Below are 15,223 nucleotides of genomic sequence, written 5' to 3'. Positions count from 1 at the left end.
ATATGTTAAAATTCTTTATAAAATGATATTGGAGGCTTTAACAGATAAAAAAATCACAATACTAATTATTATTATGATCTGATTAGGAATGTCATGTGAAAAATAATTGCACAGTATTATTGTTATATAATTATATTATACTTATTCATCCAATGCATTCTTTCTGTTACGATGTTTACCATTGATAATTGTTTTGTTTTAAAAACTATGTTACTAGATTTTGTTTTCCCATCATGTGTTTTTGTTCTTATAAAGATATCTATGGTGCTTACATTGTTATGAAATTAGTTTATGATTGAAAAATGTCTATGTTATAAATGTATGTTGTATTATTATATTGGTACTTATTTTAAAAACAAAGTTCTTTTAATTTCAAAATATTGATAAAAGCATACTTAATATTTTGTTTCATTTGGTTTCCAGTTTATTTTGAAAAATATTTTATTTTTCCATGCACATTTTGAGGAGATAGCTGATATTTATAGAAACATACACATCTTTTTATGTGCCATTATTAAATTTTGTATGCCCTATTTCAGCCTTTTTATTAATAAATATTTTTATTCAAAAATTGGTAATTTGTGTTTATTCTGCAGAAGTGAAAAAAATTCTAGCTAATAATTTTTACAAATCTTTCGTTGCCAACTTATTGCTTTCCTTTTGCAGGACTATAAAGAGATTATGTCAAAATGTTTTTTATTTATATTTCATTTAAAAAAACACAATGCTAAATTTTTAGTTTTTTTCTTATATTGCATTAAAATCTTGGCTGTTACAAAGATTCTCTAGGTATTAATTGAACCACTCTCTGGTTTTGTTATATTAGAAAAGTATAATTCACCAATTTTAAAACTTATTTGAAATTTCCAGGTAAAAAGAAGATATTTCACATGCATGTATAGTAGAAGGTATTTACTGTGGTGATTCCTGTTTGTATTTTAAATTCTGTGACTGACATCGTAGAAAAGAAAATTGAGTAATTTTAATGTAGTTTAATCATGAATACTTTATAAATATTAAGAAGTTGATATATTTGTTGAAATATTGTTATTGTTAAGAAATCAAATGGCAATAGCTTTTAAATTTCTACACACAATCATCATCAGGTTGCAATGCATATTTCAGCAGATTTTTATTTATGAAAGAGCACCATGAAATTATAATGTAAAATGAAAGCTGCATTTTATTTCTAGAAATTTCAATTTTGGTATTTGAAATGGAGTTTTATTTAAGTGTTTTAGTTATTGCAAAATATTTTTTATTAAAATTTTTCTAATTTTAATGATGCATCATATATATATATATATTTTAACAACTGCCAATTTTGATTTCAGTCAATTATTAAAAAAAATTGTATATCCAGAATAGCAGTTTAATAAACACAAGATAAAACTTCAAATAATAATGAATGAAGATAATCATATTCTATGACTTACAGAAATCGCAAAAAACAGACAAGAATATACCAACTAATAATTAGAAAACCATGAAATACAATTTTGTAATATATTGAAAATTTCATTTCTAAAGCTACTAAAATTTACATACAAATTAATGGTTTCTTTTAAAGAAGATGGAGAAGGCGACTTAATACAATAAACGAAACAAATACTTCGAGTGATTTATTTTTTAATCTTTTATCTTTCTTTCTGAATACTGCAAAGTTCTTTTTATTATTTTAAGTTTACTCTATGCTATATAATTAAACATAGAACAATAAAACATATTTTTCTTGTTCACATACCTCCTTTGATCCACAGGAAATATAATCACAGTCTGATATGGAATGATATCTAAATAAAATATAAACCAAGAAATACTAGGCATTATATTGGATGTGCAAATATTTTTATAATGAAGTAAATTTTATTACAATAATGTAATTAAGTAATCTATAATAGTTTTACCATTTTAAATTATCTGTTTACTACCTTTTACTTTAATTCACCCACACTCAACCGAAAAAGCTTACCACAAAAGGGGCTCCAGTTAAAATACTAAGTCATATCTCATTATGAAATCTTGTTTGTTTGTGAAGTTGGGTAACTTCATTTTATGTTAATTTTCCTGCCATCATTCCTTAATAAAATTTATCTTGCGATAAACAGTACCTGGGCGATAAAAGAACGTAGAAAACTAATAAGTAAAACATTTACTAATTTATTCATTAGTTGTGTAAATTATCATATTTAGAAAATTTTTTATGAGACAAATGAGTTTAGTTTAGTTATATTAACGTTCCGTTTTAAAGCAACCGTAGGAATATTTTGGAATGGACCTCATAATTTTGAACCGCCGATGACGAGGACGACACCTGATCTGGCACCCTCCTCTCCAAACTTCCACACCGGCGGGAGGACGTTCGGCCCCGACTGATTTAACGTGCACCAGACTCACTTGAACCTGAAACCCCTCGGTTTCCGAAGCCGAGACCTTACCACTAGGCCACCGCGGTCTATAAGACAACTGAAATCATTTATCATTATAATCTCATACGATTCTGCACTTTTTCCATTAAAAGTCGACTTAAAATAGTAGTGCAAACTATGAAACCGATCATTCACATTGTTTTTGTGAAGTTTTAATCTGAGAAGTATACAAGTGTCTGCAGAAGATACTTGTTGATTTTCAAGATAATTCAGTATATCGAAATATTAAATTAGGAGTAAAAACTGTCCATGCTTTCTTTTAAAGTTTTATTTTAGTTCTGGGGAATAAGAGTTGAAAGAAGTACTTTCTTCTTAAATGGAACTTATTTATTCCATGATGTTGCGCCCTCGGGAAATAGCGCTCAAGGTCCTTATCTTTCTTGCCCCATCCTAGTTACGCCACTACTAGTACGCTCTGAAGGGTGGTAGGATTTTACCGAAACGGATTGTTTCCTTATCTTGTCGGAAATCATTTTTGTTCAGTTATTGTCAACTCCTTCTTTTGCGCATGTGTTATACGGTATTTGTTTCACCAAAATAGAGGTGAGACGAAAGACGGAGGAGTCACTTGAACTAACTATATAAACAATCAATACATACGTTTTTCGAATTCAAATAAAAATTCAGTCCAACACAACAAGGGTGGAAAAAATGGAAGAAAATTCATCTAACGGGACGGAATTCAAGGTGAAAGCCCAACAAAGAATTACGGAAATCATCTTAATGCATATCGGCTCTTTCCGGAAATAAAATCATCCAAAAGTGCTCATTTCGAAATCCTGAAACGAACAGCTGTAATCAATTCTATGTTTGCGTCAAAATAAACACTTAACACATGAAAGTACGCAATAAGTGTATTTGAATGCTCGGATGACACTTATTCCTCCCGTTCGCAATTCGTATGTGAATACATTGTGTATTTCATATACGTTACATAATATATTTCATATACAGGTAAAAAGCATTAGTGACTAGGGTATTTTGTTGTTGTTGTACTTTTATTAAAATGTTTTTAAATTTCCCTTCAAACAAATCCAAGTTTCTAAAAGCATTGACTGGGAATTCGAATGGAAAGTTTTTAACTCGTGAATAAGCCTGAAAGAATACCAGCCTTTGAGGTACATATTCAATAACTAAAGCAAAAAAATGTAAACTTCTAATAACAAAAACGCCAATTTACTATCTATTAGTGTGTTGGTATTTTTTGTATGCGCCACGGCTGCTTATGCTTCTGCGTTTCGTGTTTTTAGTGGAATAAAGCGCCGTTATCCAATATTTAGTTTGTACTTTTTGCACCGATTTTCGTTATAGATAAGGAGTCATTTCTAAGACATTTAAGAATCTAGAGTATTCTATAACCATATTTATCGAAATATTGAGACCACATTTTTTTATATCTAAAATTATACTTATTTCACATTCGATAAAAAATGAATAACCTGAAAAAAATTTATTTTTCTTACTTACGTTAGCATTTGTCTTCAAAAAATTCACGCATATTGGAGAAGCCTTTTTACAAGACAGGTCAGGGTGCAGCTCTTCGGCCTTCAGAAAAGAGTAGGCTCTGACTTTTTCCTTCGTGGTCAAAAACTTTTTTTTTTTTGTGAGTGCGATAGTAAATTATTTTGCATCCTTCCATTTTTAAAAATCCCCCCCCCCCGGTCTTTTCAGCCTCCATTTCGAATGCTGCAAAACCATCTATAAACGGACATTTTAGAAAAACACTAAAAAAAACAAGCAACCTCATCTAGAAAAGAAAAATTGCTTTTAAAATAAGTTGCCCCTTTTAAAACTCTTGAAAGAATTTAAATTTACTGATTTTTTTTATTTTTTTATTATTAGATTGTTTTATCTTTATTCCGGTTAAATGCTGGACTAAAGACTATTTAATAAAATGATATAAATTTAAAACACTAAAATTAGAATTCAGTTTTATAAAAGAAATTTATCAAATTCTGAAGATCAAAAAAATTTACAAAAGCAGAAATATTAATTAAACGAAGTAAATTGGAATCATAATATAGTTTTTTTTTTTATATTGGATAGTTGTGAATTTTTTTAAATGATATTGTGGTTTAGATTTCTGTGCCTCGCGCTTTTACGATTTATTTTGTTATCCAGATTTGACGAAAAATTATGCTGGTAAACATGTTGATTAAAAAATTACTCTATTTTTTATTTCTTTGTTTGTTATTTTTTTATGACATTCATAAAGTAAAACATCCGAATCTTTTACCAGAATCGATTGCGGTCATGACGAAACTGCGAGGAAATATGCGAACCATGTGATGCAAACTACTATAACGACTTCTGTTTTTCAATTTACATCTATATTCTAGCCATAAAATTCAATCGAATATGAAAAAAACCCTTTCTTCTCTTAATATTCTAGATTTCTAAGTAAAAAATATTCTCATTTATAAATAATGTTCTACTAGAATAGTTCATACTCTTATGCGAGTCCCCAAAAAAACGCATTATTTAGCTAAAAAAATCTGGTAATACCTAATGGGTTTGATCACGTGATTTCTCTTTCGGAAAGCGAACACGTGTGAACTTTGTTAAAAGCATTTATTTTATATTGCATTATTACTTTATATTGCATTTTTGGCCGTGCTGTTAAATATTGTTAAAATATGAGAGAAGACCAATTCAATGTGGAAATGAATCATTTCAAGATTTGAAAGACATTCAGAAAGTAGATCGCTTTAAGACACTCAGCAAGCTTAGATCTATGTGAACTGTCAGAGCGTTGATCTGGAAGCGAACTGTATTGTAACAATATTAGAAATTTATCTGAAACATTCATATAACCATTTTGAGATAGCTCAACATGGGTACATTAATCTGAAAATATTTGTTGGGTAAGCATTCATTCATTCATTCATTCATTCTCTCTCTCCCTCTCTCTCTCTTTTCGTTCTCCCTCTTTCTCTCACACACATAATTAAAGTTGATAGACTAATCTAATTTATTTCTAGTCTAAAAATACCTGTACTGATTATGTTTTATATATTGCTAATTACAGTTATTATACATATTTAAGAAAGCAATAATGTAAAATTAATGAATTAATAATATTAATAAAATTAATGAAAGTAATAATTATAAATGTAAATTAATATTGTTTATTAAATTAGGCTATGATTATTTTGTAAAATACTGAAATTCTGAGGATTTATTTTTATTCAAATTTAAAATAATGTGCAAATTATCTACTAATTTCAATATATGGAAAGAATACTTCTAATAGTAAAAGATTAATAATTCAAAAGTACACACATATATTATATGCGGTTCACTACTTTAACCCTTTAAAAGGTCTTTTTTTTTCTTGTCATGGGATATTGAAATATTTTTAGGATTGAGATTGGCTTAAAAAGTGATTTATTTAGCTTATTATATAAATTTAATTTGATTAATTATTTAAATCGGCTAATTATTAACTGTCACAAATCAAGGCACACACAATTTTATGTGAGCTAAGGAAATGAATCATCTAAATTTTTGTCTTATTGAAAAATTTATCAGAATTTTTGTCAATCTACATAACTTCATACAAAAATTGATGGATTTTGTGGTAAGCATACTTCTCACGAACCTACAAAAACAAGTATTTTAATTTTGTAAATGATTGTGCAAATCTATCAATAATTCTGCATCTAGATTATCTAATAATTCCTTTTCAGTTAAAAGCAATACAGAAGGTTCCAGGTTTTCCTCAGGCAATAAATTTCCTTATCTATTTATAATTATAATCGGTTTCGAAAATGTCCTTTTGCTGTGCATTTGAGTGATTGATAGGATGCAGACGACTTTATGAAGGTCATAAAATTATATAATATACTTTATCTTCTAGCCTGTTTGATGCAAAAATCTTTAATACGTACGTTGTATAAGTGCTGTAATTTTTAAAGTTATTGTAACTAGGATTCATTAAATTCTCATCAGAATTTCAAATATCAGTTTAGGTGTAATGCTGACTTCTTCTAATATAACATTATCCATAATTTTAATAATCTTAAAAAAAAAACATATTTTATGCATAATTTTCGACATTGCTTTGCAACATCATAATGAAAATTAAGTCAATTCCACCTTTCTGTCAAATCGGTAATTCTAATATTGCTCCTCTACATAAACAAGAGTGCAAAATCTATTTTAATTCTTCCGATATAAACTATAACCTTAAACACATGAATAAATATAAGATAGGACATGTGTGACCCTTTCCGAAATGTGGGTTTGATCATTAAATACATCATTTGTTTGCCCCTTGTAAAGATTTTGGCTGACCAAGAAGACATTTTTTTTTTTTTTTTTACTTTAGAAAGGCCAGTTAGTTTGTCCAACAGTTTTATAACTATAAAATGCAGTTGTAAAAAAAAAATACTTTGTTCAATTGTCTCTGGCAAGGATCACACACTTCTAGCGAAAAGCAGAGGTAGCATCCCTTCCGTCTTTTTTATTTTACGAATGTGCATGATTGTATTGTACATAGCAAACAAAACCATTGATAAGAATGTTATGTTCAGCTTTCTGCAAAATAGAGTGAGACAAAATTATTTACTTTTTCATCGATTTATGCTAAATTTCCTAATTGCCTTCATGGCTGAATTTTTACTGAAAAATATGAATTAAAACATATTCTTAAATGATCAAAGTTTATTAGCAGTTCATCAAAGTTAAAGAAATTCTGGAAAAAAGAGATGTAAATTTGAAATTGTATCGATTTTTTTATACAGTAACTATATATGTAGAGAAGCTATTTTTTTATAAACTTTTTCCCATTATAAAACTATTTAGACTTTAATATATATATCATAACTCAATGTTAAATTAAAGCAACAAAAAGGCATTACTTTGTAGGATAGTATGTGCTGCCATCTATGGGTAAATTTTTACATTGACTTTTGAACTGGAAAAGGGTTAACAAAGAATATTGAAGAGTACGATAGACTAGAGTCTAGATTATCAAATTAAAATTTAAAATAAGAAAAGATTTTCTGCCATGAAATAAATGGATTTAAAACTAAACAAGTAAGCTTGTGCAAAGGGCAATATATGATTTCTATCTTTAATAAATTTGCAACCCGATAATCGAATGCATGACTATTGGGTGAACCACCCAATCATCATTTTTTTTAACAACAAAGGGATTAGTTGCATTTTTTTTTCCACAGTCAATCACATAGCTAAGCCATATTATAGTTATTTATCTTGAAGCTGATTTAGGAAGTCTTGTTTATGAAAGAATTTGATTCTTGATCCATAGTTTTTGCTTGATACCCCGCTAAATATGAAAAGCATATATGCATTTTCAGCATATTTTAATTTTTTATTATCAAAAAAGAAAAAGTGTTCAAACAAGAAAAAAATATTCAATGCTTGTGGATAAAATATATTAATAAAACTGGTCTGCAAAATTCCGCTCCGGCAATTTTGATTTTAAACTTGCACCATGTTCTGGAAGGCCAGTTGAAGCAAATGAAGGCACTGATTGATGCAAACTGCTGGATAACAACTCGTGAGGTCGCTAAAAGATTAAATTTATCTAATTCTAACGTCAGTGAACACGTGGAACACTTTAGTTTAATTTCAAAACTTAGTTCTTAGTTTCATGTAGTTTCATTAATTAAATTTATCGAATTCTAAAGTCAGTGAACACGGGGAGCACTTTAGTTTAATTTCAAAACTTATTTCTTAGTTTTATTTCTTAGTTTAATTCATATGGGTTCCACATGTTCTTACAGAAAGAATTTTGCTTGGTCGTATTGACGTCTACTATTTGCTTCTTAAAGTAAAAAAAAATATCAATATTTGAAGCGAAACATCACTGGGGACCAGAAATGAGTTGTCTACAATTATGTTAAATGGAAGAGATCGTAGAATAAATAAGATAAATCGATTCGAATCAGTTCAAAAATCGATATTCAAAATAGAAAAAAGTATGATGCTGTCTTTTGTGGTGCAATTCCAAGGGAATTATTTTTTTTAGAGGCTGGCCTGCTATTGGAAAATACATGATCAATTCTGAAGTGCACTAATCAATAGAGCAAATGCAGAGTTCCTAAAAGATAATACAAGATCTCATACAAGTTTGATAACTCACCAAAATTTTTACAGCTTGGATAAGATGTACTGCTATACTTACCACATTTCCCAGATCTAGCACCTTCGAATCCTTACTTGCTGCATTCTATGAGAAATTTTTTAGATGGAAAAACCTTTAATTTAAGTGAGAATATTAAAAATGACTTAAATCAGTTTTTTGAAGCAAAGATTAGAAGTTTTATGAGTACGGAATCATGCTACTGACAGGAAGAGGGCAAAAGACGTTGGACCAAACGATTGTACATAATTCAATAAAATATTTATACACTATAAAGAAATCAGCTTTCATTCTTACCAAAAAAAATTATTTTCCGGACCACCCGATAGATATTGTAAAAAGATATTCAATTTTTTTTCTCTTACGATTTATTACGATTTTAATTAATTAAAACTGATTTAATGAAACCGCAATACAATAGAATCACTCTACAGATTTTATCTTAATATTTTTTTCTTACTTTTTAATTAAACATAATTTAGTTGTAAAAAAATTCTATATGAAGCATTCTGTATTTGAACATAGAATTTCAGATGAAAGTACTAAATTTGTTTGTCAGTGATGCATTTAAGTTTTTAATTTATTTACGAGTACAATCATATAAAAAAATATGCTAAGTAATAAAACCAAAAATATGAAATTTCTATTTATGCCTCTAAGCTGTCATCTGGAGTTAAATTTCATGATCACAAACATTAGAATTATTTCGAATTTTGATACGTGTATAATGAACTGTGTCTGCTATTATCACTAAGCTACACAGTGCTTTACATGTTCAATACAAGTGATTTCAGTGTTTGATTATATTGCGATGATTTTTATCTATAAATTCTGTTATAGATAAAAATATATGTTACCGTTATTAAATAATGATGAATCACAATATTATATGTGAAGAGATTACAAAGAAAATGCACCAAAGTGCTTCAAAAGATAAAACTTTAATACTTCATCATAAAATCCATTTTCTTTCTGTTATTTATACACGAGACACATTACTAGAAAAACGTTTTACGAAATCATATTTTTGATGGTTACTTTAAGGTATTGTTGCAGAAATATAGCCTTATTCGAGTAAAACATAGTCTATATTTCGCTGCATGAATTCTTCTGACAAAGAAAATTGCTTCTAAGGGCATATTAAGATATCTGTATCTATGCGACAGAGTATTATACATTCAGGAATATAATCAGGAAGACAATGCGTAAATTACCAATTTTACCAATAAGAATTTTATCAATTTAAATTTACCTACCTCAGCAAGTAATAAAAAATAAGGTTACCAAAGTTCAACAAATATATCTTATCCTTGAATTCAAAACCCGATTATAAAGTAGTTATCTAATGCCAATTAAGAATTATTTATTGTCAATTCATTTCTAATTTTACTTTTCGCTCATAGATCCAAGAATTCATAAATAATGAATAGTGCACAAAAATTTACCTTATCATATTAAAATATTAGTTGGGGTTCGTTTCAGAAAATTTTAATAATCAGAAATAGTTATAGAATAGTTATCAGAAATAGTTTTTTGTAAATCCAAGTATATGAAGTAGAACATTTTAAATTTTAGCATATATTTTAATTACTAATCGATATTCTTCAAAAAATAAGTATCTAATACCTAAGCAGAAGTCTAGTTAGAGTTTTATTACTTGTCTTGAACAAAATGTAGAAACTACAACAATAAATAAAATCTTCATAAACTTGAAACATAAACATATAAAATATCGATTTAAACAAAAGAATTAATATGGATCTATCAATTATTTTTATAATTTAGATGTTTCCATTCATTATATTCCTTTTTACAATACTGATTCATTTTTCTCGTTCATAATATTATGCCCGATTCATAACCTATATGTGCAATATATGCCATTTTATAAATTTTCTTCCATTGAGGCCAATGAAGACTTGAACAAAGAAAATGAAGTTATTTCTTCCTAATAGATTTTATTTCCATAAACTATCATAGGAATATTTACACGAAGGAGTTATAATACTATCAATTTATAAATTTATTGTCTAGTATCTTTGGATGCTTTGTACTAAATACAAAAAATTAAGCGTCTGATGCAAATATAAAAAAATACTATATTTGCTATAAGTTAAAAAAAAAAAAAAAAAAAAAACTGATGTAAAAATTTTTTTAATGTTTTCTTTGTTTTATTTCATTATGAAATATTTCGATTCTTTGCTTCTCTTTTCGACTTCTATACATAGGGTTAATTTCAAAAAAAGATGACAGTGCATATTATATCAATTCGATTTCTATTAACATATAAACCATTTATTATACATTCGATCGTATGGAATCAGGCAATGAATTAGTACTATCTAGATAATATTCAATTAAATACTACTTATATGTGGAACGTTATAATAATTTTTATATTCCTCTGTCAGCTTTATGTGAAAGAAAGCGCCATCTGTCAATATTATGTCAAGACATTTATTGTGATAGAGTTGTGAAATAAAGAAATCGAATAATAGGGGATATATCTTACCATATATTACAATAACAGTAAATAAAGTCTCATAATAGGAGAAGAAATAAAGTCTCACCGTAATATTACATTATGACTTTCTATAAAGGATTTTTTTTTATTTACTTTCTCTTATCTATATCTTCTATATCTATATCTATACTTATAATAAAGCTCAATGTGTGTGTGTGTGTGTGTTGGCGCTCTACAGGCCAGGCTGTTTGACATACAGCTATCAAATTTGGTACATGTATACCTTGGAGGTTGGGAATGTGCACCTGAAGTTTCTTTTTTCGAATTTTTAATTAGAATTTTAATTATTAATTAAAAACTAACTTTGTCGCCAAAAAAATCTTGCATTTTTCCCACCGCCAACTTTTCCGCCAAAAAAATCTTCCATTATCCCCAGCGCCAAACGAGAAAGGCTTCAGTTATTTTTTCTCCCAACAGTAATGAGGCTAGGGTTAAAATTTTTCGGCGGATTATTTCAATCGGTTCTGTTTATTTTCTTAATGTTTGATGCATTTAAAATTAAACATTGTTAATGAATCAATCTTTCAGATTCATTCTGAAGTACTTTTGAATTAAAATAAAACAGAATAAAGGAAATTAAAAATTTCTAATCCGCATAGCGTTACCCCAACTGGCGTAGAAAAAATCACGTATTTGCGTTACGTAGCCGGCGAAGAAAATTCACGCATGCGCATTCTGTTCTGATTGTTGCCATGACAACGTTATCAATGGACGATTTAAATTATTTTTGGGTTAGTTGCATGCTTTTGTAAGTAAATTGTATTTATGTTAGTTATATATTTTTTGTATATGCTTATAGTTTTAAGTACATCGTTTTTTAAGTAGTTTTTTTAAAACCTGTTTTCAACCGTTTATTTTAAACGATTCGTTTTATTTTCTTAGTGTTTGATGCATTTAAATTTAAACATTGTTAATGAATCGATCTGCTCATAATGAATCTAAGAAAATTTTGTTGACCAAGTCTTGAGATATTACATAAATTAAAAAAGATATTCTTTAGTGCCCATAAAGTTTAAACGCTGAGTGACTCTATTTCCAGTAATCAGATTATTAAAAAATGCTTTGTTTCAGTAAAAAATATTATTATATTAATTGAAGATAAATTCTTTCCACTTTAATTTAAAGCATAAATTCTACCGTTTTCAACCGTTTATTTTAAACGATTCGTTTTATTTTCTTAGTGTTTGATGCATTTAAATTTAAACATTGTTAATTAATCGATCTGCTCATAATGAATCTAAGAAAATTTTGTTGACCAACTCTTGAGATATTACATAAATTTAAAAAGATATTCTTTAGTGCCCATAAAGTTTAAACGCTGAGTGACTCTAATTTCAGTAATCAGATTATAAAAAAATGCTTTGTTTCAGTAAAAAATATTATTATATTAATTGAAGATAAATTCTTTCCACTTTAATTTAAAGCATAAATTCTACGGGTGCTAACAGAAAATGAGAGAGATACATATTACGTTATGACTGAAGGCCTTTATAATATTATGAATGAATTATATGATAATCAAAATTTGAAGTTTTAAAATATTTTGATGAAGAAGCTATTAAAGTAGAAATTGCATAAAATATTTAATTATTAAAATTTTAACGAACATTAAGATTGGCGAACCGGCTGGTCGCCAAAGGCGGCTAGTATATAATATATAAAGATAAAGTATTGTAATAGTCAAAATATTTAAATTCGATATTTTGATGAATTTTCACGTTGCAAACTACTCTGAATCTAAAAAGGCAGCATTATCTTTTAGAATTACATCTGTTTGTCATTTTGAGAAGTTATTAAAAAACTTTTTGAGCTAGATGGATGGAATTTGGAATGCGGTCTCTATTCCGAATTTGTAGATATCTATCAAATTCTTGAACGAAATCCATTCAGAGGAAGTCTATCCGTCCAACTGTCTGAATATAAGTTAACACGATAATTGCAAAATGAACATATTATTTTTAAAAATATTTTTTATCATATAAATGGAAGCATATTTTATAGGCAGCAATAATTTGAGAAATTCCGATTTCATTCAAACTATCTGTCACAAACCGAAAAAAAAATAATATACATTTACATAATAATATATAAAAATTAATATACATTTATTAATTAATTACATTTATAAATTAATATACAACATATTGCCGCATTGAAAATAGGCAATCCACTCTCCATGGCCGAATGGTCATAGCACTGGTCTCTTAATCAAGAGATCGTAAGTTTGAATACCGCTAGAGACAATGCGATTCCCAGTCTGTGTAAATATTTAATTCCTTGATTTTAAGCTTTCCTTTATTTCATGTTCCAGAAGATTCTGGACATTTCTTTAGTTTACCAGACAAATGTCCTGGACTTTTTTTACTGTCTCCAGAAAAGTATTCTGGGACTTTCTTTGCTAGTATAAAAGCAGAAGATCTGTCAGTCACTGGGTTCTCAGTTCAGAGTTGAGTTAATAAATGGGTTTAGCTCTACTTCTTGTGTGTGTCATTGAGTTCCACACTAAAGAGCCTACGTGACAATATTAATATACATTTGTTTAAAAAAAATCTTTTCAAGGCAAAGAACAACAGTTAATTTTTTTATTCAAATGTTTACATGTTTTTTTTAAAGAAGTTAACAGCTGGGCTTTTTCTGTAATGTCATAAACAACATCAACAATAATAATTTCTTTTTCTTAATATTCCCATTTGTCGCCATTAATTCATTAACATTTAAATGTTAAGTTAGGTGCCATATATATATATTGCAAAAGCGGAATTTTATCTTTTGCCAGCGGCAGGAACAGATACTATAGATGCCACTAAGATATTAATATTTCACTCATTATACGATAATAACCCGTCTATCCTCTGATCACACAATAGACAGATTTACTCCTCTATCCCATGCATGTTAAGGAGAATCCATTCGGAGGGTGTACGGCGAAATCCAACAAGCCTGATAGTGGATAACGAAGCTTCATTTTACAAAAAAATAAGAAGCACAGGTAGTAAAATACAGTGGAAACATACACAAAGACAATGTGTACAGAAAACAGCAATGCACTTGACGGAAGCAAAAGAGTACTTAAATAGCAACACAATAGCAGCTAGATTGCAGCTAGAAAGGTTGCTCCGTCATTGCACTCCAAAGAGAAAATCCGTGTTACTGCATGCACCTCCGCTTATATAGCGTTCATGAGACCCGTAGAATTACTTAGATATCGATTTCCAATAGAAATATCTCCTTTCATTTTCGAAAACCCACCTTTTGTCACTAAATCCATTGCAAGTCGTCTAAGGATCGCCAAATTCCACACCATGACCGATGGTCATTGACTTGACATCTGTTCAGCATCAAAATAAAAATATATGTAAAACTCTTTTCTTTACTACGAGACTAACCGCGTAAGGAAAGCAACATTACAGATTCGTAACAAGGTAAATTGATTTCTAATGGAGTGGAGGGAAAAATAACTATAATCACGGATGCCCAAAAGAGATCACATATCCCATTTCCCATTAATTAAAAAAATACTGGGAGGGTTATTGCTGATTGTTCTACCAGGACCTTCGCTTTAAAAAGTCATTTTGAGATTTTGTACACATGTCATTGCAGTTTAAAAAAAGATAGTAGATTTCAAATTAAAAGTGTATCAAACCACAAGAGTATTGCATTTCGAGGCAATAAATGTCTCGGCTTAGAGATTTATGTTAATAAGTTTTAGCTTATTAGCAACATGCAGATATATTTACTTATAATAAAAGCAGAATGAGAAAATTTGTAATGAGATTAATGCGAAATAGCAGCGGCATCTTCAATAAGTTTCTGTAGAATTTAATCTATTTTCCCATAATTCTGCGTGCTCTGCCACAATAGTTTAAATATGGATATTTTCAATCAATTTAATTAATTTTATGAAGAGCCTTAGCGTGTGTATCGAAAACGAATCTCATCTGCTTCAAAACTCGATTTAAACAACCGATATGCGCAAACAAAAATAAGCAATAATAAAACGACGATGAAACGAAGGGGGAAAAAAAGAAGTGAAAGAGTGGAAAAGTTTTAAAACACTCCAGGATTCTGATTAATGAGAAAAGGCTTTAATGATTGCCATGGAAACGAAACATCTTCTTCATCCGGGTCTCTCGGATTCTGCTGTCCAATGGAAAGAGA

Source organism: Argiope bruennichi, chromosome 1 (assembly GCF_947563725.1).
Source record: "Argiope bruennichi chromosome 1, qqArgBrue1.1, whole genome shotgun sequence".
Classification (NCBI taxonomy): Eukaryota; Metazoa; Arthropoda; class Arachnida; order Araneae; family Araneidae; genus Argiope; species Argiope bruennichi.
Note: the sequence above shows the minus strand (reverse complement) of the source record.